We start from the raw sequence: 7,123 nt of genomic DNA, 5'->3' as shown, positions 1-7,123 counted from the left end.
GTGGAAAGAATGACAATGACAGCCCTATTTATAGGCTCCAAAAGAGGAAAGGGCTGGCCGATCGGCCAGGCATCCAGATCGGACAGCCTGCTCGATCGAACAGTCTGTCCGATCGGCTGGGCTGTTCGATCGGCTGACAGCCTGATCGATCCACAGCCTGGTTCGAGTGTTCGGTGCGACGATTTTCGATATTTCGATTTCGATTGAAGACGATACGAATAGATAGAGTTTCCTATTCAAATTACTTTCAGTCCCAATCACTATATCTAATATACAATCATCTATATTTCACCCAATCCTTATGTTACCATTCGTCATAATTCGATTTCGATTGCATTCGATTTGAGTTTCCAGTTTCGATTCGAGCTTCGATTGATCATCACACAAAACATAAAGTAAACACGCACAGGTAACACATAAGGCGCACACACACGTATAACAACAACCAAAGTTCGTGTAATTCGAGATTCGAGTTCGATGATGGTTAGATCGGTTTGATTACTGATTAGTTAACTTTATCGCATTGTTACTTCCTACTATTCACAGTCGTAAATCGGTTCGCGTCGATTAAACATTCGATTACTTCGATTCATTCCGATTAACAACACTTACTCCACATAATACAAATAAAACATAGAATAGACTAATTACAGTCAAAGAAGTCAAAGTTGACTTGGACTTTGACTTTGACTTTGACATTCGAAAACACGGGGTGCTACAACGAGAGATGGTAAAGATAGCTATTGATTACGTTATTTACATAGTTTTAATTACCTACGCGAATCGAGCTCGACTGGTTAAAACGTTTATACATTAGTGATTTATTTATGATTCTTGCAAATTTTGGCGAAAAGTTATACATATATATATATATATATATATATATATATATATTGTTTGTTGATTTATTGGTTGAGTTTTGAAAAGAAAATACGACGACTTTTTTTGTCGGGTTATCCTAAAAACAGAGGAAACTCTGTCCGTTTTCCGTAAAAATCCGATATACGAAACATTTATAATTCCTAAACGACGTCAAAGTATATTCTTCTTCAAAGTAAATATAAAGTGTATGATTTATTTTGGCAACGTGATATGAATTTCAAAAACAAAGTTAAAATATTCCGACAAACATAAGTTACTACTTAACGAAACTCGACATTTATATAAAATAAACATGACTATTTACCTTATTTCAAAACACCAATAATTCGAGATACCAAAACATTTTCATAAAATAAATATGAGGTTTCTATTTATTTTAAACGTCGACTTTTCGAATTACTTGAACACATTTATAAAATAAATATAAGGTTTATATTTATTTTAAACGCCGATTTTAAACTTTCTTACGAATTAAATATAGTTTTTTTATATTTAGTTCAAACGACTGAATTCTGAGTTATATTTCAAACACCACGGCTTAAAATATATGTATATATTTATTTTCATCTTACGACAACTATGACGACACGAACCGCTATCCACGTACGTATTCCTAATCGCGACCACTAACACGACGCCGTAAGTATATTTATATTTAAATATATAAATATATATATATATATATATATATATATATACTAGTCGTTTACCCGCGCGATGCGGCGGGAAACATATCACTTAAGTTGGTGATTTTAGGGCTATGTACGGGGCGCTTCGGTTTTGAGCCATAACCAAAATCAAATTCACGATGCAACGGAAAACACAACACTTGCTAGTGTTTAGAGTTAATAATTTCATCTATACTATGATACAAATATGATACAAATACGTACAAGGAATCATATTCAACTTCACATAAATGAGCACAAAAGCTCTAAAATTTGAATGGGTTAGATGGGTAGAAAGTTGTTTTGCAAACATTGCATCTACCTCAACCTGTTGGCTCTTAATGATATAGAATGGTTGTTGACTTGTTGTAGAATTTCCTAAAAGAGCGTTTGAAGTTCGCCAACATTACCTATTTACATATAAATGAGAACTATTCTTAACTAAAGTGATACTCAAAAGAAGGGAATTTCTGCATGTCCTTCAGCAAGGCCTGCTTTATTGTCAGTATGTTGATAGAAGATGATTTTATTACATAGAGCAGTTTAGAGTCACATAAACCGCTTAACCATCTTCACACAGATCATGCACCATAGAGGCACCCATTATGTAACCTTGGGCTTTGGCACATGGATCTGGTGACCTAGACAAGATGCAGCCACCCTCATCGAGCACAAACACGGAAAGTTATAAAGAAGCAGAATCACAGTAGACTTCAGAAACGGGTTTCGGTCCTTCACCCTCATCTTTCAGCCTATCCTCCCTTGGAGATATCAATAATATTATGATAAATAAACGAACATGTAAGCAGATAAATGAGATCTTGAGAGTCAAAAAAAAAAAAAAAAAAAAGAAAATTATGAACAATCAAACCTAACTTATATGTACTTTAACAGATCATACAACCAGCAATGAGTGACAACCTGATGGTGTTGCACATGAAAGAATCATTGAATGTCATGATAATTTCCAGACCAAGGGTAATTAAGACGTGGTATTAACAACCAGCACTGTCGTGGGAAGAATTTTCGTCTTATAAACCATAAACCAATCCCTTTCCAAACCTAATACATAACTATCCCTAAAAATCTTAACTTTCAAAACTAAATTCACACAGGACTTTCATCAAGCACATGAACTGCACCCAAACTGCATTACCAAACACTCAAATACCCACCAATTAACCAAGCAATACACAAAATATCCAATCAATTCGAAACGCCATAATCCAAAATCATTTTATGTAATTAGTCAAATCCTAAAATCTAGTTTAATGTAAAATTCAAAATCTAACAAATTGTGGTGTTATGTCATAATTTAATTGAGTACCGCAATTCCAGTGTTGCAAAAAATACGATAAAAATTGACTACCTTAAGAAGAACAATTCGAGTTGTTGTCTAATGCTTCCACAACTATTCCAGATGACACATCGGCTCCCTAGCTTGTGGATCTTAGAATAGGACAAAACACCATTGTGTAAAACAAATCGTCTGGATATCCAACCAACCCCATTGACGTAATTAGTTTATTTCTACCACACCCAACGAAACCGCTACCTCCGGTACCAGAATCCGATCTAGAAAACAGAAATCCAAGTGCAGTGATGTCGGATCTCAAATCAGAGACAGAACAAGCCATAAATAAGGTCGTGGTCGGCTCCGGCGAGTTATCTCTGACAGCTGAAGTCTTGAGCGTGATGCAACAGATTTTATGCATCTCCTTCACTCGCACATGGATTAAATCGCCATCTGCACATCCAACAATCAACGAATCAAATGGTTACAAATAAATCAATCGAGTCGTTAATCAAACGATTAAACGCATAGACAAAACAATAAACATGAATTTGAACAATCTGATAGATATCTATTTACCAGACTCGGGGAAGAACCAATGAATCGGTTGAACTCGTCTTCACGAAATGGCGTGGACCTCGGCCTCCAGCTACCGGAACCCACCGATTCTCTGCCTCTCTCTAGCGACCGGAACCTGCAGCCTTAGAGTAATCAGCAGCTTCTCTGGAGGCCATTGGGCCCTTATCTCTAAGAAACATACCTAGATTATACCAAGCTGAAGAGTGCATCCCATTTTCTGAAAACAACAAAGCATGAAATTAAGTTATAACAGCATTTATCAAAACCTAACTGTTAATTAACTTAAAAACATTATGTGTATGATGAATACCGATAGAAGGTCTACACCCTCAGGCCCCAATGACGGAACAGCGCCTGCCAAATTTTGTGCTTCCCAACACGGATACACATGCCAGTCTTTTAGGCTGCTGATACCTGGCCACACCTCCTCTGTTGGTATTCCGAGTAGCCTGTAAGTTAACATAAGATCACAAATGATTGTTTTAATTGTTTTTACATTTATGCATCCATATGATCCTACTTTTGACCAGTTTTGAACCACACATGCATGAACGATTATCCCAATCTACTTGTTCACCCCACAAATCAGGCTGCGCCCTTGGTTTAAAAATGTGTGATGCGCTCCGACGCGTTTTGATCCCAAAGGCCGATGCGCAATGTGTGATGAGTGTAAGATATTTATAGATAATAATTTAACATGTTAACTTTAAACACCAAAAATCTAGAAATTAAAATAAACTAAATACAACAAAATAGCTCTAGTACCATGAAAGAAGTTCAATATAACCAAAATAAGCCTTGAACTCTTAAGTGTACAAGAAGTCTATGCGAAAGGCACAAATAATCTATGTAGGAACTCATTTAACAACTTCATCAGCTCATTGCACAAGCTTGTTAAGCACATTCTACAAGCTCATTGTACAATTTTACTCTAAAGTGGTCAATTTTAGAGTAATGTGCGCACCATGCGAGCGCGCTATGCGATTTAGAGCGCATATTCTCGCATCACGTAATGGCAAGATCGCATCACCTGATGCAATCTCATTAGTGCATCGTGCGCATCACACATTATGGGCGCGTTTTAAAACCAAGGTTGTGCCTTCTAAACCCAAGGCCAAACATTTATGTTGTCTAGTTGAATTTAAATGAAAAATGTCATTTAATCATGTTAAGCTATAAAAAGAACCTGAATATATGAAGTAGTTGTTGGAACTCCGAATCACCAGGAAACAAAGCTTGTCTTCTTCACATTTCAGCTGCGGATAATCACAATCAAAATCAGTAACATAAAACACCTACAATCAAGAAACTAACCTAAACATCCTGATCTTTATATGTCACACAATTTCAAAACTGAAATGATTCCAGAAACTTTAAGCGAAACAACAATAACTTCATATGGTTTCTAAACAATTACACACTGTCACTATGATAACTCAATCCAATTTTTGCCTCCAAAACAAAAACAGAATTCAGATTTATACTTTAAATGTTGTATTTATAGATAAGATAGCATTTGATTGTTGTATCAATTCCTAATCTTCAAGATTAATCTTGTAAATTATATCTTCTAAGTTAACGAATTATTAAATCGGTTGATTACTCATAATAAAACACAGATCATAACCAATATAATCAATAACAAAAGCAAAGGGACATTGATTTGGAATTACATACCGAAAATACAACCGACAGACCACATATCAACTCCAGTCGAGTAATGAGCCGATCCCAACAGAACCTCCGGAGCCCTATACCAAAGCGTAACAATCTACAAACCAAACCAAAACACCCATCAGATATAGCCACCTTGAGCTCACCGAGTTTGGCCTCCAGCTTTTCTTTCACATATGCAGGAACTTTGTCTCCTAGTCCCTTTAATTGTTTCTCTGTTTGGTAAACAACTGAATCTGGCGTAACTTTTTTCCTTGTCTTCTTTTGTGAACTTGTCAGCTTCAGTAACGATTCTTTCTACCTATTTAGATAGTAACGCAGCAAGATGGTTAGATATTTAACACAATATAATTAGCGGAAGATACCAGACTAATAAGCAACCCTTAAACCTGGGAATGAATCAAGAACATAACAAATACACTAAACATGCTAAAGAACGAAACTGAATAAAAGCCACTGAATATTAGACTCCTTATCGAAACAAACAATTTATATCTGAATGTGTATTTTGCCTAGAAATGTTACCCGCTGCAAAATGTAATTCATATAACAAAACAATTAGCGGTTGACGATGTATGCGATAGCTGGTGCAATTCCTAGAACCCCTCTTTCAACAAAACTGCCTGCCCAATTTTTGTCAAGTTGTGTCTCACACTCTCACTCGGCTGCTACTGTTCGGATGTCTGCGGTTGTGAAAGACGATTAGGGATTTTGTATAGAAATATAAAAACGGACCAGCAAGAACTAAAATCCGAAAAAAAATTGCATCACAATGTCTCGAATGTTAAAATTAATTCATAAGAATATCGTATTCTTTAGAAAAATATTTATTTTGTATTTCGTATTTAAAACTAAAAACAAAATTAACAGATTTGTGAGGGAGATCAACCCAATCACCTCCAGTACCATAGTTTTCAATGAGGATCTTAAGTTTTGCATCTTCTTTCCATCAAAATTAAAATTAACATTCATTATCAAACAGATATGAAATTAAGTAACCTGGTTCAGTAAATGTGTACCTATTTTCAAAAAAACCATCTTCATCCAAATCCAGTCAAGTTTACTATCATAACAGCTAAACAAAAATAAAAAAACAAACATATACAATTAATCATCATAAAATTAAACAATAACAAAAAATAGTTAAAAACTAATAGAACTATTATTATCCATTAATCATATAAAAAACAAATCTCATCGCTAAATTGTGTCAACAACCAGTATCACTAACACCAACTACACCAAAACATAGCAAACAAACTAAGCCCTAAGGTCAAAAAGCAACCACCAAGCATCCACAAACCACTAATTACACTCTAAACAACAGAATAAGTCAATGAAGATTTAATAATAAACAATGATAACAACAATAACTATAACTCGCATTAGCGCAAAGTTGACTTACAATATGAATATCCCGAAAACATGAAGAAGCTAGGGTTTTGAGAAGCTCGCAAACGATACCACCAGCACCAACCATAAGCACTTTCGAGCCCTAGAAACAATGGAAATTAGTGAAAAAATTAACCTAAGAGTTGAATCGAAGTGATGATTGCGTACCTTGATTGCATTGTACGGACGCCATTGAAGCGTGTTTGAGAAAAAAAAATGGAGAATCTAGGGGGAGCTTAAAAAAGATCTGGCTACTCTGCGTTCAGCTTCGTTCCCACTACTTCTTACACCCGACTCCACTCCCAACCTTTTGGGAAACATTTTCTTCACGGCCAACATAAAATACGATTACTTAATGAACCAAAACATGCAATCAGTGATGAAAACTCAAGATCTTACCTCAGGATTTGTCGAATGGTCAAAACTGAGATCAACCAGACAACCAGCATCTACAACCGCCGATGAGAGAAGTCGGAATCTTCATCGATCTGGTGAAATCTTCATCGATCCCCTTGTATACGCTTGATCTTCTTGAGTCAGAGAGAGAGATAGCAGATGGGGGGCGGGATAACAAAAATTTTGAAACGTGAGATGTGAATCGAGAGAGAGATAGAGAGAGAAAACAGATGAGAAC

At 35.8% G+C, this 7,123-nt stretch overlaps 1 pseudogene; it reads right to left on the bottom strand.

Moving 5' to 3' along the window:
- Positions 1–2,772: 2,772 nt before the first annotated feature.
- On the bottom strand, positions 2,773–6,682 carry LOC110943160 (annotated as a pseudogene).
- Between the last annotated feature and the right edge of the window lie 441 nt (positions 6,683–7,123).

The sequence above is a fragment of the Helianthus annuus genome, chromosome 5 (genome assembly GCF_002127325.2).
Source record: "Helianthus annuus cultivar XRQ/B chromosome 5, HanXRQr2.0-SUNRISE, whole genome shotgun sequence".
Lineage (NCBI taxonomy): Eukaryota > Viridiplantae > Streptophyta > Magnoliopsida > Asterales > Asteraceae > Helianthus > Helianthus annuus.
The sequence above is the reverse complement of the archived record's forward strand: the minus strand, read 5'-3'. Positions and strand labels throughout refer to the sequence as shown.